The sequence below is a fragment of the Bos indicus genome, chromosome 18 (assembly GCF_029378745.1).
Source record: "Bos indicus isolate NIAB-ARS_2022 breed Sahiwal x Tharparkar chromosome 18, NIAB-ARS_B.indTharparkar_mat_pri_1.0, whole genome shotgun sequence".
Taxonomy (NCBI): Eukaryota; Metazoa; Chordata; class Mammalia; order Artiodactyla; family Bovidae; genus Bos; species Bos indicus.
In genome coordinates, this window is record NC_091777.1 from 46,138,292 (window position 1) to 46,164,128 (window position 25,837).

At 43.4% G+C, this 25,837-nt stretch overlaps 1 long non-coding RNA gene and 1 pseudogene across 1 annotated transcript; one reads left to right on the plus strand and one right to left on the minus strand.

The window, feature by feature from the left end:
* Positions 1-322: 322 nt before the first annotated feature.
* LOC139177285 (uncharacterized) lies at positions 323-8,928 on the plus strand. The gene is made up of 3 exons (XR_011561776.1): positions 323-589; positions 2,789-2,905; positions 6,826-8,928. It is a non-coding gene; the product is annotated as an uncharacterized lncRNA (long non-coding RNA).
* A 7,192-nt stretch (positions 8,929-16,120) lies between these two features.
* LOC109571691 (histo-blood group ABO system transferase 1 pseudogene) lies at positions 16,121-17,184 on the minus strand (annotated as a pseudogene).
* Positions 17,185-25,837: the final 8,653 nt, after the last annotated feature.

The window sequence follows — 25,837 nt, forward strand, 5'->3', positions numbered from 1 at the left end:
TAATCTCAGTCAACAGCCCAGGTGGAGGAGATTTATTCAGACCAGACAAGGGGATGCGGGGGCGGGACATCAGAGTGGGGAGCGGGGTGTGGAGCTAGTTGAGGAAGTTGCCCGTGACGTCTGCGCGCTGAGGGATCCTCCGAGCGGGCTGGGAAGCTCAGAGAGGTCTCCTGGCTTCCAATTACTCGACAACGAGGGTAACACCCCTGGGACACGTGACAGAGGAAGGTGCGCGAGAGAAGGGCGTGAAGTAGCGACAGAGGGCAAAGGGCAAGGTCCAACGGCCCAACCCCAACGGGCCTCTGCCCCTCTGGAACTCCACGCAGGTACGAAGTGTTGCGGGTGCGCAGACTCAGACGTGCCAGTGCACCAGGAGGAAGCCTAAGAACCGTTCAGGCCAGCGTCCGTTCATCCTGCGTCGGTGCGCGGGTCTGCAGACCCGTAGCGCCTGGTCTGGGGACAGTGGCTTCTGTAGTCAGTGGCGGAGCTTCCTGCAGCTCTTTCTCCGGGGTCACCGGGGAAGACAGAAGCTGCCCCCGAGTCTGAGGAGCAGCCCAGATCCAGATGGCGACCCAGCTCACTGGGATAGGTGAGTATGAGAAGCCCGATGATGGAGGGTAGGAGGGCTGCGCTGTCTCCTAGGGTGACTACCCACCCAGAGGGCCAGGGAGGCTTCTGCAGGACAGGTGCTGAGGAAGGAAACACCAGAGTGCCATGGGGCACAAGAAGCTGGAGCCTTTTTCTTTTTGGCAGTTGCCACTGATGTCATCATTTTGGTCTCCTTTTCCTGCACCCTGTTCTCTTCCCTCCTCTGAAGTCAACTCCCAAAATCCTCAAGTCAGGCAACTTCTCTGAAGCTGCCCTGGAGAGACTTGAGCCTGGAGCCTCACCATCTAGGCTTTCTGGGTGTCTGAGGTGAGGAACTGAGTTCTGACCTGCCTGAATGACACATCATTCCTTTCTGGGAAGTAGGGTTTCTTTGCTTATTTTTACAAATTTAGTAAAACAGCATTTAGTTCTATAACTTTATTCACTCACACAGGTGGAGTGGCCAGACTGTGGTGCCCTCTCGTCATGGAGGCCTCCTGGGTAACCATTTTTTTCATAACCTATAGGAATCTTAGCCCCATGGCACACTTATTAATATAATGAGCACACACACTGTCTACTGGCCTTCCCAGGTGGTTCAGTTGTAAAGAATCCACCTGCCAATGCAGGAGACCCAAGAGACACAGGTTCGATCCTGGGCGGGGAAGATCCCCTGGAGCAAGAAATGGCAACCTGTTCCAGTACTCTTGCCTGGAAAATCCCATGGACAGAGGAGCCTGGCGGGCTACAGTCCATGGGGGTATCAAGGAGTCAGACATGACTGAATACACACACACACACAGAGTTTATTAGAAAGTCTTTCTTTTAGTTCAACTCAGATGTCACCATTAGCTACAAGGGGGCCTCGGTCTCCCCAGAAGATGTAGAGTTGGCATCATTGTTGTTGGCACCTTTCCTTAGGACATTTCTAAGTGTTTGCTCTGCAAACAGTGATGATCTCCATGACCTGTCTTCTTCTAAGGCCAAGGATAGGAGATGGTACATGAGGTGGGTCAAGGGTCCATCTTGCCCTAAAAGCCTTGTGCCCTAAGGGTACCAGTATCTCTTGTTGTTCAGGGTTCTGGCCAAAATTTATAATTTATCAATATTAATTTTTACAGTAGAGTACCATGATACATGAGGGCTTCCCTGGTGGCTCAATGAAGAATCCATCTGCAGTGTGGGGACCTGGGTTAGGAAGCTTCCCTGGAGGAGGGCATGGTAACTCACTCCAGTATTCTCTCCTGGACAATCCCCATGGACAGAGGAGCCTGGCGTGCTGCAGTCCATGGGGTCGCAAAGAGTCAAACACGACTGAGTGACTAAGCACAGCATAGCACCATGATATATATATATGTGTGTGTGTGTGTGTGTGTGTGTGTTGTATATATATATATATATAGAGAGAGAGAGAGAGAGAGAGTGAGTGAGTGAGTGAAGTCGCTCAGTTGTGTCTGACTCTTTGCGACCCCATGGACTGTAGCCTACCAGGCTCCTCTGTCCATGGGATTTTCCAGGCAGTAGTCCTGGAGTGGATTGCCATTTCCTTCTCCAGGGGATCTTCCCAACCCAGGGATCGAACCCGGGTCTCCCGCATTGTAGACAGACGCTTTACCGTCTGAGCAACCAGGGAAGTCGTATGCATATACATTCCTCTCTGCGATGTTTTGTAGCAGTGTCCACAAGCTATGACCTATAGGCTCAATTAGGCCCCCGTTTGTTTTAATAAGGCCAATGACTAAGTATTGTGCTAACATTTTTAAAGAGGTTTTAAAAAATGAAAGAATATTTGAAAGAGACCATCAGTTGCACAAAACCTATAATATTCACTATTGGCCCTTGAAGAGAAAATTTGCAACTGCTGTTTTGTAGTTTTCTGTAACTAGATCTTGCAGAGATTTTGTTAATTTATCTTTAAGAAATTTATGAGATTTTCAAATACTATATCCTTTCAATTTTAGCTTTCAGTAGTTCTTTGATGGTATATAGAAAATACATTTAAAAATATATTGATTTGCATGCTGAGAACTGGGTAAATTCCCTTTTGACTTCTGATAGCTTCTTCTTTGATTCTTTAGGATTTTCTACACCCACAAGAAGGTTTTCTATGACTTGCATTCATAGGATTAAAGTCATTTTAATTTCTTCTGTTTTAATCTGCATGTCCTTGAATTTCTCTTCCTTACCTTTACATTTGCAGGCACCAATTGTCAACATAGCACCATCAGGTGATTGAGTCTTGCCGTCTTGCTGCAGATCACACAGCTGTCTGTGAGTGACTTTTCTCCCAGGTGCAAGAACAGGAGATGCATATCAGGTGGGTGCAAGGTTCACCCTGGCTGAAAAGTCTTATGCCCAAAGGGTACCAATATCTCTTTGAATAACAGAATAGACCAGCTTTCAGAGTCATGATCAGAATTGACAGTTGACCAATATCAGTTTTCCACTCCACTAGCCCACATACACTCATGTACACACAGATAACACAAACACATACATGTACTGGCATATGGTAGTAGGCAGAAAAAAATGTTTTATATATGTATATATCTTCTATGCCAGAGCTTTGCTAAATTCACTCCTTTCTTCCTCTGGTTTCTTTTTAGATTCCATAAGATTTTCTATGTACACAATCATGACTTCTCTGAATCTAAGGCAATTTTACTTCTTATTTTTTAATCTGTATGATTTTATTTACTTTTCTTACACGCGACATTTGCCACAACCTCCAGTAAAATGTAGTAGACAATGAACACCATTTTCCAGTTCTGATCTCTGGGGAAGTGTGAGCAGTATGCTGTTAGCTGAGGTTGTTGTGTTTTGTTTTGATGTACACATTACCATAGGAAGGAAATTCACTCCAAATTCCAACTTTGTTAAAAGATTTTTTTAAAGGAATGTTAAACTGAGTCAGTTAATTTGTCCACAGCTATTGAGATGATTGCATGGCTTTCCTCCTTTAATTTCTGAGCATGATGAATTACATTGACTTTTGTCATAACTTTTTAAAGATATAACTTATGTACCAAACAATCCATCCATTAAAGTGTAGAATTCAAGGGCTATAAGGGTATCCACAGGTGTGCAAATAGCAACAGAATCAGTTTTAGAACATTTTCATCACCCCAAGAAACCTTGTACCCCTATTACCTCCCAATGATCCTGACCCAAAAAAGCACTAACATACTTTCTGAATGAAAACTTCTATGGATTTACCAATTCTGGACATTTCATGTAAATGGAATCATAGAATATGTGGTTCTTTGAATTCTCTCATTTACCATAAAGCTTTTTAAAAATTGTACTAATATATATATATATATATATATATGTTAATAACAAAATTTATCATTTTAACAAATCATAACACAGTGCATTCACATTGTTGTACAACCATTACCACTATCCATCTTTAGAATTTTTTCATCATCCCAAACAGAAACTGTGTCCCTGCTAAACAATAGTTCCCCATTATTCCCTCAAGCCCATGGCAACCACTTTCTATTTTGTCTATGAATTTGCCTATTCTAACTACCTGATTGATATAAGTAGAATTGTACAACATTTGTCCTTCTGTCTAGCTTATTTCACTTAGCATGAGGTGTTCAAGGTTTATCTATGTTGTAGCATGTATCAGAATTTCTTTTTGAGACTGAATAATATCCCATTGGATGTATATGCCACATTTTGTTTATCCATTCATCAGTTGATGGACATGGGTTGCTTCCACCTTTTGGTTATTGTGACTACTGCCACATGAACATGGGTGTGCAAATACCTGTTTAAGTCCTGGCTTTCAATTGTTTTAAGTATATATCGAGGAGTGAAACTGCTGAAAGAAAGTGAGAGTGAAAGTCACTCAGTCGTGTCCAACTCTTTGCAACCCCATGCAGTCCATGGAATTCTCCAGGCCAGAATACTGGAGTGGGTAGCCTTTCCCTTCTCCGGGGGATCTTCCCGACCCAGGAATCGAACTGGGGTCTCCTGCATTGCAGGCAGATTCTTTACCAAACTGAGCTATTAAATCATAGGTAACTATATGCTTAAATTTTTGAGGAACTTCCATAATGTTTTCTATAGCATCTGCACTCCCACAAGCAATGTACAAGCATTCCAATTTCTCCACATTTTGGCCACCATTTGTTATTTTCTGCTTCATTGGTAGAGCCCTCCTAATAGGTGTGAAATATCTCATTCTGGTTTTGGTTTTATTTTCCCTAATGATAAGTGATGTTGAACATCTTTTCCTGTGCTTGTTCATACCAGTCCTTTGTTAGATATATATTTTATAAACATTTCCCCTGATCTGTGCCCTGCTTTTTCATCTTTTGAATTATATCTTTTTGGAAAAGTATTTTTAAGTCAATGTTTTGTCCTTTAGTTTTGTGTATGGTTTTTAAAGGGCTTCCCTAGTGGCTCAGTGGTAAAGAATCCACCTGCCAATGCAGGAGACACAGGTTGGATCCCTGGGTTGAGAAGATCCCCTGGAGAAGGAAATAGCAACCCACTCCAGTATACTTGCCTGGGAAATCCCATGGACAGAGGATCATAAAAGAGTTAGATACAACTTAGCCACTAAACAACAACAACACATGGTTTTTAAATAAAAGGTTTTTGTTTTGGTTAAATTTTATTTCTTGGTTTATTTTATGATCTTTTTGTTCTTAAGAACTCCTTCAGGACTTCCCTGAAGTGGTGCAGTGGTTAAGGCTCTGAGGTTACAGTGCAAGGGGCTCAGGTTTGATCCCTGGTCAGGGAACTAACATCCCATATGCTGCTTACATCACCAAAAAAAAAAAATAAATACATTTTTAAAAAAATTTAAAAAGAACTCCTGGACAGAGTAACATGGAAATATATACACTAGCATATGTGAGATAGATCACTGGTGGGAATTTGTGTATAAGACAGGGATCTCAAGTTAGTGCTCTGTGACAAACCAGAGGGTTGGGTGGGAGGTGGGAGGGAGGTTCAAGAGAGAGGAGACATACATACATCCGTGGCTGATTCTTGCTGTTGTATGGCAGAAACCAACACAATATTGTAAAACAATTATCCTTCAATTAAAAATTGAAAAACTATTTTAAAAAGGACCTCCTTCATATCCCAAGGCTATAATCAGGGTCTCTTACATTTTGTCCTAAAACATTCATAACTTCACTTTTAGTATATGGTATCTTGGATCCTTCTAGAATCTGTTTTTTGTGATGATCTGAGGTGAGGATGTCACCCCCATGCACAGAGCCAACGATCTCAACCATATGCACTGAGAATTGCATCATCCCTGTATATTCTCCATTCTTATCTTCCCCATCTATGAATTCCTCCCTAGTTTGTTTCCATAGTTCCAGTGACCGAAAATCATTGATGAGTCACATATTTTATCCTAGACTTAACATTTTCAGTAATTAAAAAGTGGCATGAATTCCTTCTTCCATTCCAGGCCCAGGAAGGCAGATGCCAAGCCCATCCTCCCTGAGCAGTGTGAATGTGGTAGAATGCCTGACCTAAGTCTAATTTAAAGAAAAAGATACAAAAGAGATATTCAAACGTTTTAAAAAGACTAGAATTGTAAAATGTGCTTTGCACAGTGGGGATGATCTGGCAAACAGGCCAGATGTTAGGGAAAAGCATAGAAGAAAGAAGCAAGGGTGAGTCACCCTGTCTTCCCCTTGGGACTTCAGAAGTCGGCACATTAAGTCATAAATGTCGCTATATTTGCTGAGACCTAGAAAACTTGAAAAAGTTAAGTCAGGCTCCACCTGTTGCCACTCATACAGGTCAGTTCTTCCATGGACTGGTCAAAGAACAAAGGCTCGTAGACATGGGATAAATTAATATGAAGAAGGCTTTACTCAGCCTGGTGCTCTGTGATGACCTGGAGTGGTGGGATGGGGGTGGGGGGAGGGAGGCACAAGAGGGAGAGGATAAGTACACACTTATAATTGATTCACGTACTTGCACAACAGAAACTAACACAACATTGTAAAGCAATTATACTCCTTTTAAAAAAATAAGTTTTAAAAGAAGGCTTTATATATTTAATCTGGAAAGAAAAGTGAAAGAACCATGAAGCAAAATGGGTAAAGGGAAAGGGGACATCTGTAGGCAGCAGGGGAAGGGATTGTCTCACCAATATCAAGACTAGAGGAAAACTGGCCCAGGGCTTGGGTATTCCAGGCTAAGAATGAAATGCAGCATAGTTGAAACTTACAAATCTCTCTCTCCTCTCCCCAGTGAACTTCTCAAGCCAGAATTGACCTCTGACCTGGCTCATCTGAATCCATACCTTACGGCTTGTACAAAAGCACCTGGAGGCAATGAGCCTCCAGCTTTCTGTAGGAGGAAAAAGAGCCGGCGGTTCCATGTGTCGTCATCACTGGCGTGGTCTGTGCTGAGCCTCTTCCCAGCAGAGGGAGGTTTGCTCATGGTGGACAGTGGTCGTCTGCTGCCTTTTCCACAGGAAGCTTTGGCCTCTTGGTTGTTGAATTCCTGGCTCTTTCACTAGAAGAAAATGAATAGGTTGGTGATTCAACACTTTGCATCTCCAGTGAAGACCTGGGCAGGTGACGAGGAAGCCTCAAAGGCAGGCCGCTGTTGACTCTGCCCACCTCAGAGGCACATTTAGGTAGGAACAAGTGTGCCTGAATTATGTGTATTTTCTCAGTGGTGTCAGCTCCTACAAAGTCAAAAGTGGGTACCCTGGCTGGCTAGGCCCCAGGTGTTCTGACTGAAGGCGAGAATAGAAGAATCTTCCTTAAAATGTACAGTATTGTCCCTTCTGGCTGTAACAGACATGCTCTGGCCATCAGTACCTTAGGTGCCCTGAATACTGGTGGAACCAGAAGTGTTTCTAAACACAGGTATGATGCTGTCTCCTCCCACTGCAGCACCTATACTCCGGACTGGAAAGCCGCTCGTGCTCTGACTGGATTCATGAACAGCAGTATCTCCAGCCACAGGTTTAGTGCCAGCCCCTCTGATAGTAACAGCCAGGCTCCCCTGGGTGTCTCACAGAAGGCTGGAAGTGTTTATTGGCTCAATGGGCCCCAAATGCTCTGTCCATTTGTGGGAAGAGAACGAGGTGCCTCAAAGATGGAAGTGGGTCTGGGGACAGGTACAAAGACCCCAAAACTACCACTACCTAAAGGGGCTTAGATGCTGATGGGGTGCCCCACCCTCTGATAGTCCTGCCTTTCAGCCATTTATTTGATCATCCTCCATCATAGGTATTGTGCTGTCCTTGCTTGTTGGGACACGTGTGTTCTGGTAGTGACCAGGTGCTCTGACTGTAGGGGAACAAAAGGGCCTCTGACACAGGTGTGGTTTTGGACCTTTCAGCACCACGGATGTCCTCTGGTCAGGTGTGTCCCAGGTGGTCTGACTGTGGGTGGGAACCGAGGCATCTCCCAAGCACTGTTATGATGCCGGCCCCTCCTACTGCATCTGCTGTGTTCCAGCAGCCCAGCACCCAGGTGACCCAGACTTCAGCAGGAGCAGCCATGCCTCAGAAGTGAGTTTGTTCTCAGGGCTGCTGTCTCCTTCAGTAGGAACAGGTGCACTGGGCAGAGTGGGCCTCAGGTGCTCTGACTGTAGGCAGGAAGGAAAGGTCTCCCAGGACAGTTTTCACTCCATACAACCTGGTCGCTGTAAACTCAGTGGCAGGTGCTGTAGGCTGACAGGTAGCAAGTCTAAGCCTATACAGTGTGAGCTGTAGTGCTGGGTGTTCTCCCAAGCCTAGTTCCAAAGCTGGGTGCCTGCCCCAGACATGGTACTGGCGTTTAGGATGAACACAGTGACCCCAAAACTGCCACCACCCAAAGGGGTCTAGATGCTGACAGGATATTCCCCCTGTTGTGGTGGCTCCTTCCTGACAGTCTGCCTTTTGATCACTGTTTGATCATCCTCCTATGCTGTCCCTTTTCCATGAGTTCCTAGTGCCATCAACCTGATCTCCTTTAGGCAAGGATCTAGGGATGGATTGGATGGCCCAGGCCTCATACAGGCAGGCCTGCTCAGGGAGAAAAACAAGGGGAGTCCCTCTGGCCCTGGAGGAGGGCTCTTTACTATTCTCGAGTGGCTACACATCTTTGAACTGTAAGCACACAATACTGTCACTTGGAGAGTCTTACCAGGACACAGCTCATTCGGTAAAGAATCTGTCTGCAGAGACTTCCCTGGTGGTCCAGAGGCTAAGACTCCAAGTTCCAATGCAGGGGGCCTGGGTTCAATCCCTGGTCAGGGAACTAGATCCCACATGCTGCAACTGAAGATCCTGCATGCCACAGGGAAGACAGAAGACTCCCCATGCAGCCCAATAAATAAAAGTTAAAAAAAAAAGAATCTGCAAAGCAGGAGACCCAGGTTCAATTCCTGGATCAGGAAGATCCACTGGAGAAGGAAATGGCAACCCACTTCAGTAGTCCTGCCTGGAGAATCCCATGGACAGAGGAGTTTGGCAGGTTCCAGTCCATGGGGTCACAAGAGTTGGACATGACTTGGCAACTAAACCACCACAGACCACTGCCACCAGGATCCCAAGGGAAAGATCTTGGAGAGGAGCCCTGAGCCTACTGGACTGGGTAACACCTCTTCAGGGTGATAGAAAACTTGAGGAGGTAACAACCCTAGATCTGGGTAGAACCTGCTGGGAACAGGGTGGAGGAAGGGCACAGGTGCTCCAGAGAGATCCCTGCCCAAAGCGGGAATGGGGAGGGCGAGCTGGGCTGGCACAGGAAGGAGTGAAACTTGCTGAGGAAGTTGCCCATGGAGGGCAGTTGAACCTGAGAGTTTAGTACGCAACTTGAGCTCTCCTCACTACCAGCTCCTCCAAGGTACGGTGTGCACAGATCAGCCTGATGCTTGTGACATAGTGCTGAAATGCATTGACAGAGAAAGGGCCCTCCAGCAAAGGGGAGTGATGGAAAAGCACGAGAGGGCAGAGGGCGAAGCCCAGCTGCCCAGTCCCAGAGGAGTGTTTTAACTCTTCAAAGCAGCCCTTTGCAAGTATTTGGCACCACATGTGCCCTGTGGTCTGGAGGACTATTCAGGACTGTGAACTCCCAGAGCCTACACAACTGTCACCCCCAGGTGTGCAGGTTCCTCCACACCAAGGCTCAGCAACCAGTCCCTATGAGTCCCTCAGCCCTTTCCCCATGGTCACTGCCGAGCAGAGCCTGCCAAAGCCAGAGGCCAAAGTGCCAGAGCAACCTGGATCCTGCCAGGGTCAGGACTGGCTTGCAGGAAGGAGTCAGGGTAAAAGAAAGGGGGTTTGGGGGACCAGGGTTCAGCTCTGTTCCAGTCATTGTCCAGGAGGCCTGGGATAGCTGCAAGAGAATGGGTGCTAAGGTGCAGAGGAAAGGATGAGCAGCTTCTGTCCCAGCCTCTTCCTTTCAGGTGGTCACCACCCACCACAGTTTACTCCACACTCTCCACTTTTCATGCTAGTAGCTCAGGGCTACCAGATGTGCCTCCTTGGGGGACCTCTCTATCACTGTTCCAAGTCCAGGAGCAGGCATGCCTTCTCTGTGGCCACCTTGGAAAGGAGCAAGTCCCCAGCATCCTGAGCTGGGGAGTTTTCTGAGATGGGGCACCCAGACCTGACCTGACCAGATAGACACTGCACCCTGCAACATAACTTTCCAGGCAGGCAAATTCTCTTCAATTCTTTTCGTATACTTTACAGATTGCAAACAGCATTTAACCCTTAGAACCTTCCTCAGCTCACATGCATGTTAGTGGAGAAGCCAGGATTTGAACTCAGTCTGATTCCAGAGCTCATGCGTTATCCACTTGACTGTGGTGCCTCCTCTTCATGTAGGCATTGTGGGTGACCATTTTTATAGTCCTTAGGAGACTCAGCACCATGGCACACCTCTGATGAGCACATGCAATGCATAGTAGGAGGTCTGAATTGGTTCAACTCAACCAATTCAGACTCAAGGTACCCACAGGCCACAGTGGGCTCTAGTATCTTCAGAATCTTCTGGGAGAAGGAGAGAACAGAGAGGACAGAGAGCAGAAATTGTCAGAATTACCCCTCAGGCATCTCTCTGCCAAGTGAGCCATGCAGCAAACTAAGCAGCTGTGAGCTGTCTTCTCCTGGGTGCAGGACAGATTTATTGCAGGATTCACCTTGGGTGAAAAGTCTTATTACTCAAGGACACAGTATCTCTTGTAATAATCCTATAGATTCACTTTAAGGGTCATGATCAGAATTGATAACTTACCAATATTAATTTTTCCACTCTACCAGATTGGTACATATTTTCTTTATATTTAGGACTTTTAAATTTTCTTTCAGAATGTTTTGTAGTAGGAGGTGACAAATGATAGCCCATGAGCCATGTTTTGTCCACAGCCTGTTTTTGTGGATGTAAAATGTGGGTGTGTAATGCCAGTGAGCTTAAAATAGTATTAACAGTTACTAAATTTAAAAAATAAATAAAAACAGAAGAAAATACAACAAGATGTAACCTGTAAAGCCTGTAATATTTACTATCTGGCTCTTTACAGAAAAATTTGCCAACAACTCTTTTGTAGTGTATAGGTATTATACAACATTGGCTAATTCCTAAGCATTTTATAAGGTATCATAAATTTTACTTTTAAATTTTAATTTTCAGTCATTCATTAGCAGAAAATACAATTGATTTTTGTGTATTTACCTTGTATGTGGGAACCTTACTAAATTTATTCTTTACTTCTAGTAGATTCTTTGCAGAGTCCTTAGGATTTTGTATTTACACAATCATGTTGTCAATGAATAAAGATAGTTCTATTTCCTCCTCTTTACTTTGTATGCCTTTATTTTGCTTACCGTCTTCATTTGCTACAACCTAAAATATTGAAAAAAGAGACATCATTTTCTTGGTCTTAGAGGAAAGTGTTCAGTGTGCTATTAAATGAAATCTGTTATATTAACAGAGGCATTTTATCACTTAAAGGAAATTTCCTCCAATTCTTATTTTGTCAAAAGATTTTTCTGAAGAGGCCCTTGTATTTTGTCAATTACCTTGCCCACAGTTTTAAGATAATCACATGACTTTCCTTCTTTATTTTCTTAATATGATGAATTGCTTTGATTGGTTTTTGAGTGTTAAACCAACCTTGCATACCTGGGACAAATCCCACTGGTACCCCTAGATCAACCTTTGCTCTCTGGTTGGATTCAATTTTAAAGTTTTGTTAAAGATTTTTAATGTCTGTGTTCATGAGGGATATTAAACTGTTAATTTCTTTACTGTTGGGCTTTGATATTAGTGTCATGTTTGCCTTGTAGAATGAGTAGAAAATGTTTACTCCTATACTCTCTGAAAGAGTTTATATAACACTGGTAAAGTATCTGATGTTAAAGCTGAAACTCCAGTACTTTGGCCACCTGATGAGAAGAGTTGACTGATTGGAAAAGACTCTGATGCTGGGAGGGATTGGGGGCAGGAGGAAAAGGGGACAACAGAGGATGAGATGTCTGGATGGCATCACCGACTCGATGGACGTGAGTTTGAGTGAACTCTGGGAAATGGTGATGGACAGGGAGGCCTGGCGTGCTGCAATTCATGGGGTCACAAAGAGTCGGACACGACTTAGCAACTGAACTGAACTGAAAGTATCATCCTTACATGTTTAATAAAATTAATCTGGATCTGCAATTTTCATCAACAAAAGGAGTTTAAGGTCACTTGTTATCCTTTTGGAGAAGGAAATGGCAACCCACTCCAGTATTCTTGCCTGGAGAATCCCAGGGGCGGGGGATCCTGTTGGGCTGCCATCTATGGGGTCGCACAGAGTCGAACATGACTGAAGCAACATCTGTCAAAACTGTAGTGAAGCTCCCTTCTTTATTCCTCATACTGGCCATTTGATTTTTTTCCCTTTTTATTTCTTGATCCAACTTGCTGGAGTTTTATTAATTTTATTAATATTTTTAAAAATCCATTTTGTTAATTTTCTCTAAGGTATACTTTCTATTTCTACTCCTTTATTATTTATTTATAGTTTGGATTTAATTTGTTCTCCTTGTCTCTAATCTTAGAATTGAAAATTAAATCCTTGTTTTTCAAGCTCACTTCCTTTTTCATATGAGCAGTTAAATCAGCAACATTCCCTTAAGTACTGCTTGGGCTGCATCCCACAAGTTTTAATTTGGTGTGCTTAAATTAAAAATGTTTTCCTGACATTGTCTGGAGCTCTTTCTCTCTTGTCATTGACCAAATAAATTGAAGCTTACAAAATTGAACTCTAAGCTTTAGTCTCAGCTTAGTCCAGTTGCTCAGTCGTGTCTGACTCTTTGCAGCCCCATGGACTGCAGCACACCAGGCTTCCCTGCCCATTACCAACTCCAAGAGCTTGCTCAAACTCTTGTCCATCAAGTCAGTGATGCCATCCAAATATCTCATCCTCTGTCATCCCCTTCCCCTCCTGCCCTCAATCTTTCCCAACATCAGGGTCTTTTCAAATGAGTCAGTTCTTCGCATCAGGTGGCCAAAATATTGGAGTTTCAGCTTTAGCATCAGTCCTTCCAATGAACACCCAGGACTGATCTCTCTTAGGATGGACCGGTTGGATCTCCTTGCAGTCCAAGGGACTCTCAAGAGTCTTCTCCAACACCACAGTTCAAAAGCATCAATTCTTTGGTACTCAGCTTTCTTTGTAGTCCAACTCTGACATCCATACATGACTACTGGAAAAACCATAGCCTTGACTAGATGGACCTTTGTTGACAAAGTAGTGTCTCTGCTTTTTAATATGCTGTCTAGGTTGGTCATAACTTTCCTTCCAAGGAGTAAGCGTCTTTTAATTTCATGGCTACAATCACCATCTGCAGTGATTTTGGAGCCCAAAAAAATAAAGTCTGACACTGTTTCCACTGCTTCACTTCACTAACTGCCATGAAGTGATGGGACCGGATGCCATGATCTTCGTTTTCTGAATGTTGAGCTTTAAGCCAACTTTTTCCCTCTCCTCTTTCACTTTCATCAAGAGGCTCTTTAGTACTTCACTTTCTGCATAAGGGTGGTGTCATCTGCATATCTGAGGTTACTCATATTTCTCCCGGCAATCTTGATTCCAGCTTGTGCTTCTTCCAGCCCAACGTTTCTCATGATGTACTCTGCATAGAAGTTAAATAAGCAGGGTGACAGTATACAGCCTTGACGTACTCCTTTTCCTATTTGGAACCAGTCTGTTGTTCCATGTCCAGTTCTAACTGTTGCTTCCTGACCTGCATACAGGTTTCTCAAGAGGCAGGTCAGGTGGTCTGGTATTCCCATCTCTCAGAATTTTCCACGGTTTATCGTGATCCACACAATCAAAGGCTTTGGCATAGTCAGTAAAGCAGAAATAGATGTTTTTTTGTGGAACTCTCTTGCTGTTTTGATGATCCAGCGAATGTTGGCAATTTGATCTCTGGTTCCTCTGCCTTTTCTAAAACCACCTTGAACATCTAGAAGTTCATGGTTCATGTATTGCTGAAGGCTGGCTTGGAGAATTTCAAGCATTACTTCACTAGAGTGTGAGATGAGTGCAATTGTGTGGTAGTTTGAGCATTCTTTGTGGGGCCCAAGATCAAGTGAACTGGAGGTATGAAAATGAATGTGTCCCCGCTGACAGAGGTGGTTTCAGAACCTCAGGACTTGGTGAGAGTGCTGCTTGTGGTGGCTGCTTGGCTGAGGCAGGCGGCTGCTTGGCTGAGGCAGGTGGGGATGAGAGTTTGGCTGAGCACCCAGGCCTGGTGACCCGCCCCTCCCCGCTCAGCTCTGCCAATGGGCGTGGCTGGTGGTGTTTTCCCTGATGGAAATTGCATAAATTGCATTCTCCAAAACTTCACCCATGGGAACTGCCACCTCTGAATCCTAAAGACCCAAATGGGTGGTAACTGCCCCTTCACTTTCAAGTCAGGCGGTTTCTGCAGGACTTGACACATGGTGGTGGTGGGGGTGGGAGTGTCCCGGGGGGCAGGGGGTGTCCTCTGTTTCAGATACTTGGATGTGATTAAAGTGAAATAATGTTACAGGCAGAGGGACCATGGTGTGCAAAGGCTTGGAAGTGCATTTGAGTGGAGTATTTGGGAAACCTGGGCCCAGTCTCCTATCAAGTCTCCTGTCTACAGGAAACAGATTTGGAGTGGCTTGGCAGGTTGAGCAGTTAGGGCTTTATCTGAATGTGATGGTAGACATGGAGGCTTTTGAACCTAGAGCCAGGGCTTTAAAAGTTTCCCAGAGGTGGGAGGGGGTCCAAAAGGGAAGGAGTATATGTATACATGTAGCTGATTCACTCCATTATGCAGCAGAAACTAACACAACATTGTAATGCAATTATACACGTTTTTTTTTTTAAGGGTTCCCTGGTGGCTCAGGAGGTAAAGAGTCTGCCTGCAATGCGGGAGGCCTGGTTTGATCCCTGGGTCAAGATCCCATGGAGAAGGAAATGGCAGCCCTCTCCAGTATTCTTGCCTGGAGAAGCCCATGAACAGAGGAGCCTGGCAGGCTACAGTCCATGGGGTTGCAAAGAGTTGAGCACCATTGAGTGACTTCACTCTCTTCTTTTTCTTTAAAAAAGAAAAGAAAATGCAACAAAGTATACAGTAAAAATCAGCTCTCATTCTAAAAGAAATTAAAACATTTGGGGGGAACCCCATTTAAAAAGATAAAAGGTTCCCAGAGGCAGCTTAGGGTAGAGTGGACATGGGGGTGGTAATGAGAGTGAAAGTGGGAGATCCTGAGAAAAAGTTGCTGGCCTGTATCCAAGAGTAACCATGAGGTCAGGACCAGAGCAGTAGCCAAAGAGGGGTGTCTAGAGCCCTATACAAAGGTTACAGAATAAAAATCTCTGGAACTGACCAAGCCCCATAGCAACCATTGCCATGAGCCTCTGGATCTAAGCCAGCCAGTTCCCTGACCTCATACTAGGTAAAATGCCTACCATATTACCCACCTTATAGCATCCTAACCAATCACCTAATGCCACCATTCCAATAGGAATTTTCTCTGTCTTGAGGCCATAAAAATTGGCTGCTAGCCTGCAAAAGGGTTCAGCTCTCCTTTGAGCTGGCCCACTCTTCTGTGTCTCCGACTCTAATAAACTTTATTCTCCTTTCATTCTGCCTCACATCTGGAAATTCTTTTCCAACTCACGCACAGACCACAACATACTCCTGTCTAGACACAAACAAGAGCCTTTGTGTCTAGGAGCATTTTTACTTGTCCTGGAAAAAAATCTCATCTCTGATCCCTGAAACACCAGAGCAGGCTAAGACTTCCCACTCCCCCCACCCCAGCCTCCGACCTCGGCCTCCTCCATCCTGAAGGGTGCCAGGAGCACACAGAAGCTAAAGGTGGTGCCAACTCAAGAACTGTGCTTGAGTTCTGGAATCAGGCCAGCCTAAATGTGTGTGTTTGGTGTATGAAGAGTTGGGGAGAGAGGACAGGCCTGTCTGAATTTGCAGGGGACTGTGAGAGGCATTAGCAGTTTCTCTCAAAAAAAGGGGTGGGGGGGAGGAAGTAGAGTTACACCCTTTCTCATAAAACTGGTTTTAATTTAATGTCCGGAGGAAGATGACTGCCTGGCCATCGCCTCTCTCTGAGTCCTTTCTGGAAGCTTCCTTTGGTAAGTCCTGATTTTGTGGCAATTTTAAATTGACAGTTTTAAATCTAATCCTCTTTATGTTGTAAGGCAAGCCTGGCTTTTGCTCATCCCAGATACCCTTTGATTTCTGTTCAGTCCACATGTACTCAGGGGAGACGATCTTGGTGGGTTTGTGGTAAAGCAGGTATTTGTTCAGGTGGCTTTCATCATTTCGCATGGCCTCTATGTGATTGGCCTGGTCGACCACCATCATCTCCTGGCAGGCCTTGGTGGGTTTGTAAACCTCTGGCATGGACCCCACAAATAAGGCCCCTATGTAATAAAAGTCCCCCTCATCATCAGGAATATGGGCCTGTGACTGAGGCCGGTGTTCATAGGGGAAATTCATAGGGGAAATTTTCTTGACTAAGCTCATAGAAGTCAGAATGGAGGGTGCCAAACAAGGAGGAGAGGATCTCCATGCCCACATGATCACTAAACTTCATGTCCACATTTGCACATATAAGGTAATTCACCTCCTCGTAGAAGCGCTGCTCAGTAAAATTTCTGATCCCCTCCATACGGTGCATAGAGATCTCCTGCCAGTTGGCACAGCTCTGGACCTTGAGAATGACAATCTGCCGTCCTTTCTGAAGGGGAATGCGAGGAACATAGTCTGGCCAGTGAGTGAAGATATAGTAGTTCACCCTGTGTCCCACCATGAAGTACATCTCTGCCGTCTTCAGGAACAGCTTCAGGTGGAAATGTATTTTTTTACAACAAACACAGTTAATCCAATGGTGATATTCTGAAGCTGGAACTGTTCATTCAGGATGTCAGTGTTGAAAGCCCTGTCCCAGATGATGGGAGCCAGGCAGGGGGGTCACAGGAAGAACATCTTTCCTAGGGGGTGTTAGAACATCTGGCTGGAGATTCAACATGTTTGATAATCTTACACCTTGTTCACCATGGGTTTTTCTAAGAACCTTGCTTGCCCAGGTTAGGATGCTTTCCAACGTCTGGCTTCTTGGATTCGGGTAACAATAGCCAAAGAAGGCCAAGGCAAGAGCTATTAAAAGAAGAAAGTTCATTCGATGAAGTAAGTAACATATTGGGTTCTTTGACAATGTCTTGACCAGCCGGGCCATGCCTCCACTTCAGACTGTTAAAGCCAGGATCACCAAATGCTGCTGAGAAGCTGCCCCTTCTCACTCTTCCACTCACAGCGGTCTCTCCCAGGCACAGGAAGGCAGAATGCATTGACCACAAGGTGCTTATGTTGCCTGGTCCTTTTGAGATTCTACCTGCCAGGGGCTCCTGGGAGTTGGGTGTTTAGGACCACCAAACTGAGTAAGACTTCTGGACTGGCAGAATCTTGATAAATTCAAGTTTGATATAAGATCATGTCAAAGTAACCAGGTGGTAGGATTCGGTCAACTGTCTACTAGAACTTCCAGGCCAGCTTGTAGGAGAAAAGGCAGGGCTCCTGAAACAAACTCAGGAGACTAGCCGAAGGGCAGCCACTGAGCAGGTCAAGGACAGAGATTGTGATAAAAGCAGATCAGGGCAGCAGCCACCAGAGGACCTGACCAGGACCTCAGAGGGCTTGTGCTCTGGCCTTCTCTTGATACTTACTGACTGTGAGAAATTTACATAAGCACTAATTTCCTGAAAAGTCAATAAAGTTGAGAACAGACTGTCTTCAAGGTCACATGCATACAGGCTGTTGTGGGCAATCATTCAGGAGGCTTTATATGGTAATTGTAGTGGAAGAGATAAAAGATCTTTAGATCAAGGATTGTTTTCCTGTATTACTCTTTGTTGTTCTGTCAGTAAGTCGTGTCTGACTCTTTGCAACCCCATGGACTGAAGCACAACAGGCTTCCCTGCCCTTCACTATCTCTCGGAGTTTTCCCAAACTCATGTCCATTGAACTGGTGATGCCATCCAACCATCTCATTCTCTGTCACCTCCTTCTCCTCCTGCCCTCAACCTTTCTCAGCATCAGGGTCTTTTCCAATGAGTCCACTCTTCGCATCAGGTGGCCAAAGTATTAGAGCTTCAGCTTCAGCATCAGTCCTTCCAATGAATATTCAGAGTTGATTTCCTTTAGGATTGACTGGTTGTATCTTCTTGCAGTCCAAGGGACTCTCAAGAGTCTTCTTCAGCACCACAGTTAGAAAGCATCAATTCTTTGGCACTCAGCCTTCTTTACAGTCCAATTCTCACATCCATACATGACTAGTGGAAAAACCAGCGCTTTGACTATATAGACCTTTGTCAGCAAAGTGATGTCTTTGCTTTTTAATACACTGTCTAGGTTTGTCATGGCTTTTCTTCCAAGGAGCAAGTGTCTTTTAATTTAATGGCTACAGTCACTATCCACAGTGATTTTGGAGGCTAAGAAAATAAAATCTGTCACCATTTCCACTTTTTTCCCCTTCTATTTGCCATGAAATGATGGGACCAGATAACATGATCTTAGTTTTTTGAATGTTTAGTCTTAAGCCAGCTTTTTAACTCTGCACTCTCACCCTCATCTAGAGGCTCTTTAAGTTCCTCTTCACTTTCTGCCATTAGAGTGGTATCATCTACATATCTGAGGTTGTTGATACTTCTCCCAGCAATCTTGATTCCAAATTGTGATTCATCCAGCCTGGCATTTTGCCTAATGTACTCTGCATATAAGTTAAATAAGCAGGGTGACAATATACAGCCTTGATTTACTCTAATAATCACTCTAATAATCATTTAAAATTATGCTGGACATTTACTATGGAGATCCTAGGTCTTGTGTTACAGTTAGGATTATGCTGCTGAAGTTTGTGTACATTATATTGCTGACTCCTTACAGTGATCCTGGGAGGTGGATGCTACATTATCCTCATGGTCCAGATGGTAAGACAAGTTCAGAGAGGTGGGTAACTAGCCCATGACCGCATGACCCGCTGCTAAGTGCTGAAGCCAGCTAAGTAGCCAGACTCCAGGATTGGGTTCTTAGCTACTCTGTGTTCTGATCCATGGCTTCATTTGTGTGTTCTTTGCAGTTTCCTTTTTCTGGGCTCTTTTCTCAGTCAAGTGCCTTTGGGTCTCTCCCATATGCTTCCAATAGCAGTTGAGGCAGAGTCCTTAAGATGGGTATGGGAACCTGATCCAATGCCATTTTTGACTCTTGGCTTCTCGTGTTGCCAACACATGTACTTTGCTTTGCAGTCCTAGGCTGCTCCAAGCATATGTCTCCTCTAAAACACACTCCTGCCCGCCTGCTATGAGACTAACAGTGGGTATAAAAGTCCCATGGTGGGTAGGGATCATCTGCCGTCTGCACCCTGAAGCTGCCTGGTGTTCTTGTGCTACTCTGTGATACCTTGTTTCTGCCTTCCCATAGAAGTAGGTGGCTGGAGCCATGGTTTCTGAAACCTTCTCAGGGTTGTTCTTAGCATTTTAGGAGGCAAAGATGAGTGAATTTTAATAAGTGTCTTTTAAGGGACTGACACATTGCCTTTGTGATCCAGATTGTGACATTTGCCCAGTGTGCATAAGAATGTTAGTACGATCTTGATTGTCATGCCTAGTCATAATGCTGATGTAGTGGCAGACCTGTAGACAACACTGTGATGTTGTGAATGCCAGAAGACTGAACAACTGCTTTGATGAGGAAATGACACTCTGTAGTGTCTCTAAGTCTGTCTAGTTATGACACTCTCTAGTCATAAGGAGCATGGGCCTCATGTGCTTGTGGGTCTAGCCCTGTATTTGTGGCTTTGGTGACTGTCTGGGAAATATGCTTATCCCAGGGCGGTGGAAGAGGGAATCCATGAGTTTGTTCATAGCACTTCTCTGGGAATCCTGGAGGTTAAAGAACATTACAGATGAAGACGTAGAGAGGATGGAGTAGTCACCAATGGCATAGAACCAGGGAGAGAGACTCAGTGTAGCTTTTGACCACTTAAGTAGGTCCTGACTACTTAACAGATCTGCCAGGGCACGAGCTTGAGAACCTCCGGGCTTTCCTGTCTCCATGGCACCACTGGCCCATGTGTCAGGCCCTAGGCTATAACCTCCCTGACTCCAGCCTGTTCAACACAAGTACCTGGATCTTGTTCAAGCCATTACCGCTGGCCACTGTCATTGTTCAAACCCCTGTTTCTTTACCCTACTACCCTTTTTCATGGCTGAATAACATCCCATTATATGTGTGTGTGTGTGTGTGTGTGTGTGTGTGTGTGTGTGTATCACATCTTCTTTATCCATTCATACAGTAATGAGCAATTTATGCTGTTTTTTGTGGCTACTGTGAATAATGCTGCAACATGAATAGAGGTTGCTCTTTAAGATCCTATTTTTATTTCCTTTAGATATATACCCAGAAGTGGGACCTGTTGAAAGTGTCCATGAGCATCTCTGTTGTATACCAAATGGTCCTTGGTCCAAAATATCCATGCTTAAAAAACGTTCCTGGGCTCAAATAGCCCATAATATTTATTCATACTTTTCATTTACAGGATTAATACGTTAAAAGTTCTATCATGTGTTATTGGTCCAATAATTGTGTTATGGCTGCATTGCCAACCATAATGCTTTTTGCCTTGGTAGCCTAGTTGGTGATGGCACATGGGAGTAGGTTGATGGGTTGGGACTTAAATCTTGCAGAAGAGCAGGATTTATATTAGCTCTGCATACCAAGGAAGAGTCCTAAAGTAAGAGAAATGCACAGAGGATGACACATCAAGGATGGGATCTATTAATAGAGGTCTGTGGTATGTTAATTTGTCACTGAGAGTTTGGTTCATGTGACTGGGGCATTCGGTAAGGGTGGAGTTTGAAAGGAAGGGCTTGGTCAAGTCACTGTGTTAAACAAGCAGTGAACACATTGATGTAAACACATTACTGAGCTTCTGTCTTATTCAAGAGGAATGAGAAGAGGTGTGGCTGTACTGCCACCTAGTGGTTGGGTGCAATGTCTGCCATGAGGGAGATTTTTGTTGTTCAGTTGCTAAGTCCGACGACAATAAACAGCCTTGTCGTCCCAATTTTGAACCAGTCTGTTGTCCCAGGTCTGGTTCTAACTGTTGCTTCTTAACCTGAATACAGGTTTCTCAGGAGATAGGTAAGGTGGTATGTATTCTCATCTCTAAGAATTTCCCAGAGTTCGTTGTGATCCACACAGTCAAAGACTTTAGCCTACTCGGTAATACAGAAGTAGATGTTTTTCTGGAACTCTCTTGCTTTTTCTATGATCCAGCAGACATTGGCAATTTGATATCTGGTTCCTCTGCCTTTTCTAAACCCAGTTTGTACATCTGGAAGTTCTTGGTTCACATACTGCTAAAGCCTAGCCTGAAGGATTTTGAGCATAATATTGCTAGCATGTGAAATGAGTGCAATTGTTTGTTAGTTTGTACATTCTTTGGTATTTCCTTTCCTTGAGACTGGAATGAAAACTTACCTTTTCCCATCCTGTGGCCACTGCTAGGTTTTCCAAATTTGCTGCCTTATTGAGTGCAGCATAATAACAGCATCATCTTTTAGGGATACTGGGCATCTAACCCTCCTACAACCATCCCGTCACCCAAGGTTAACGGGGATGTTTTCCTTGAATTGATAGACTAAAGAGGTATGATCTGATAAACTACAAGAAGCATCTGCTACTATTTGGAGCTATTTTAATGAATGTGACTCCAATACTTACCTGCCAACATAGGCAGTATACTATTTGACCTAAGTCTTAGTAACTTTTTTTTTTTTTTTCCAGATCTGTTTCCTCAGGCAAGGGAAAGAAAAGCAAAAATAAACAAAGGGGACCTAATTAAACTTAAAAGCTTTTGTACAGTGAAGAAAACAATATTGGTGAGAACGTAAATTGGTACAGCCACTATGGAAAACAGTATGGATGTTCCTTAAAAAATAAAAACAGAATTATCATATGATCCAGCAATTCCACTCCTGAGTATATTCTAAGAAAATAAAAACAGTTATTCAAAAAGATATATGCACCCCAACATTCATAACATTATTTACAATAGCCAAGATATGGACAACCAGGCCCATCAGCAGACGAATAGATAAGAAAAATATAACAATCACACATGATTGAATATCACTTAGCTATAAGGAAGAATGAAATTTTGTCGTTTGGAACATCATGGGTATACCTGAAGAGTATTAGACTTAGCGACTTAAGTTAGAGAAAGCCAAACACTGTCTTTGCTATATGGAATATAAAAAATAAAACGAATATAACAAAACAGAAGCAACTTTATAGTGGTTACTGGTCTAGAGAGGTTTGTGGGGAGGGGCAAGATAGGGGAAGGGGAATTAAGAGGTACACACTATTAGGTATAAAATACATAGGATAAAATGAAGTTATGTTATAGGACAGAAATATAACTAATATTTCATAACTTTAAATGAAGCATGATCTATAAAAATATTGAATCACTCTTTTGTATACCTGAAATTAATAAAACTTTGTAAATGAATTGCACTTCAATACATAAATAAATAAAGCTGGCATTATAATCTAATATTTTAATAAGAGAGATTTTAATATTTAATATTTTAATGGAGAAGGAAATGGCAACCCACTCCAGTATTCTTGCCTGGAGAATCCCATGGACGGAGGAGCCTGGGGGGCTACAGTCCACGGGGTCGCAAAGAGTCAGACACGACTGAGCGACTTCACTCACTCACTCATTTTAATAATACTGGCTTTTATATTTGTCTGTTCATCATTATAGAAGAACCTTATATTTTTTATGTCTTCTAAGTAGTCTTACATTCTTATATTTCAACTTTAAGGACCCCCTTTAGCATTACTCATACAGCAGATCTAGTGGTAATGAACTTTCTCAGTTTCTCTTTATTTTGGAATGTGTTTATTTCTCATTTTTGAAGGACAGTCTTGCTGAATAGGTTTCTCCTGAGAAGTTCTCTTGTAATTTTATTAATGATCCCTTGTACAAGAAAAATTTCTTGTGTCTTGCTGCTTTCAAAATTCTTCGTCTGCTCCCTGCAATGGAGCACAGATGGGAGCACAGAGTCCTAACCATTGGACCACCAGGGAATTCCCAGAGAGTGACTTTTTCGTGATAGGGCATTCACTTGGTTGCTATAGATCTTTGACTAATATCCAGAGATCCAAGCAAGTTATTTTGCCCAATCCCTAGCTATTGATTTGGGCTTCCTGGCTGCCTCAAAGGTAAAGAATCCTCCTACCAATGCAGGAGACTCAGGAGATGCAGGTTCAATCCCTGGGTTAGGAAGATGTCCTGGAGGAAGAAATGGCAACCCACTCCAGTATTCTTGCCTGGAGAATTCTGTGGATAGAGGAGCCTGGTGGGCTACAGTCCATAGGATTGCAAAGAGTCAGACACAACTGAGCAACTAACACTTTCACTATGACTGCATTACTATTTCTCTCTTCATTTCTGTCTGTTGTCTCACGTTAGAGACCTCTTATATTAGATACATACATATTTATATTTGCTATATCTTCCTAGTAAGTTGACTTTCTAATCCTTATGTTATTTTTTGTCTCCACTATCTGTTACTGTTTCCATTGTTTCCCCATCTATTTTCCATGTAGTGATGGGATTGGACACCATGATCTTAGTTTTCTGAATGTTGAGTTTTAAGCCAACTTTTTCACTGACCTCTTTCAACCTCAAGAGGCTCTTTAGTTCTTCTTCACTTTCTGCCATAAGGGTGGTGTTATCTGCATGTCTGAGGTTATTGATATTTCTCCTGGCAAGGTTGATTCTATCTTGTGCTTCATCCAGTCCAGCATTTCAAATGATGTTCTCTGCATATAAGTTAAATAAGCAGGGTGACAATATACAGGCTTGATGTACTCCTTTCCCAATTTGGAACCAATCTGTTGTTCCATGTCCAGTTCTAGCTGTTGCTTCTTGACCTGCATACAGATTTCTCAGGAGGCAGCTAAGGTGGTCTGATATTCCCATCTCTTTAAGAATGTTCCAGTTTGTTGTGATCCACACGGTTAAAGGCTTTGGCATAGTCAATAAAGCAGAAGTATATATTTTTCTGGAACTCACTTACTTTTTCTATGATCCAGAGGATGCTGGCAATTTGATCTCTGGTTCCTCTGCCTTTTCTAAATCCACTTTGAACATCTGCAAGTTCATGGTTCATGTACAGTTGAAGCCTGGCTTGGAGAATTTTGAGCATTAATTTGCTAGCATATGAGATGAGTGCAATGGTGTGGTAGTTTGAGCATTCTTTGGCATTGCCTTTCTTTGGGATTGGAATGAAAACCGACCTTTTCCAGTCCTGTGGCCACTGCTGAATTTTCCAAATTTGCTGGCATATTGAGTGCAGCACTTTCACAAGATCATCTTTTAGGATTTGAAATAGCTCCACTGGAATTCCATCACCTCCACTAGCTTTGTTATTAGTAATGCTTTCTAAGCCCCACTTGACTTCACATTCCAGGATGTCTGGCTCTAGGTGTGTGATCACACCATCGTGGTTATCTGGGTCATGAAGATCTTTTTTGTATAGTTCTTCTGAGTATTCTTGCCACCTCTTCTTAATATCTTCTGCTTCTGTTAGGTCCACACCATTTCTATCCTTTATTGTGCCCATCGTTGCATGAAATGTTCCCTTGATATCTCTAATTTTCTTGAAGAGATCTCTAGTCTTTCCCATTCTATTGTTTTCCTCTATTTCTTTGCATTGATTGCTGAGGAAGACTTATGATCTCTCCTTGCTATTCTTTGGAATTCTGCATCCAAATGGGTATATCTTTCCTTTTCTCCTTTGCCTTTAACTTCTCTTCTTTTCTCAGCTATTTATAAGGCCTCCTCAGACAACTATTTTGCCTTTTGCATTTCTTTTTCTTGGGAATGGTCTTGATCACTGCCTCCTATACAATGTCACAAACCTCCATCCATAGTTCTTCAGGCACTCTATTAGATCTAAACCCTTGAATCTATTTCTCACTTCCACTGTATAATCGTAAGGGATTTGATTTAGGTCATACCTGAATGGTATAGTGGTTTTCCCTACTTTGTTCAATTTCAGTCTGAATTTGGCAATAAGGAGTTGATCTGAGCCACAGTCAGCTCCCAGTCTTGCTTTTGCTGACTGTATAGAGCTTCTCTATCTTTGGCTGCAAAGAATATAATCAATCTGATTTCAGTATTGACTATCTGGTGATGTCCATGTGTAGAGTCTTCTCTTGTGTTGTTGGAAGAGGGTGTTTGCTATGACCAATGCGTTCTCTTGGCAAAACTCTATTCGTCTTTGCCCTGCTTCATTCTGTACTCCAAGGCCAAATTTGCCTGTTACTCCAAGTATCTCTTGACTTCCTACTTTTGCATTCCAGTCCCCTATAATGAAAAGGACATCTTTTTGGCTGTTAGTTCTAGAAGGTCTTGTAGGTCTTCATAGAACCGTTCAACTTCAGCTTCTTCAGCATTACTGGTCAGGGCAGTATCACAGTATATGTACAATATATACTGTGATATAGTATACAGTATACTGTGATACACAGTATATACTGTGATATCACAGTATCACAGACTTGGATTACTGTGATATTGAATGGTTTGCCTTGGAAACGAACAGAGATCATTCTGTCATTTTTGAGATTGCACCCAAGTACTGTATTTTGGACTCTTTTGTTGGCTATGAGGGATACTCTATTTCTTCTCAGGGATTC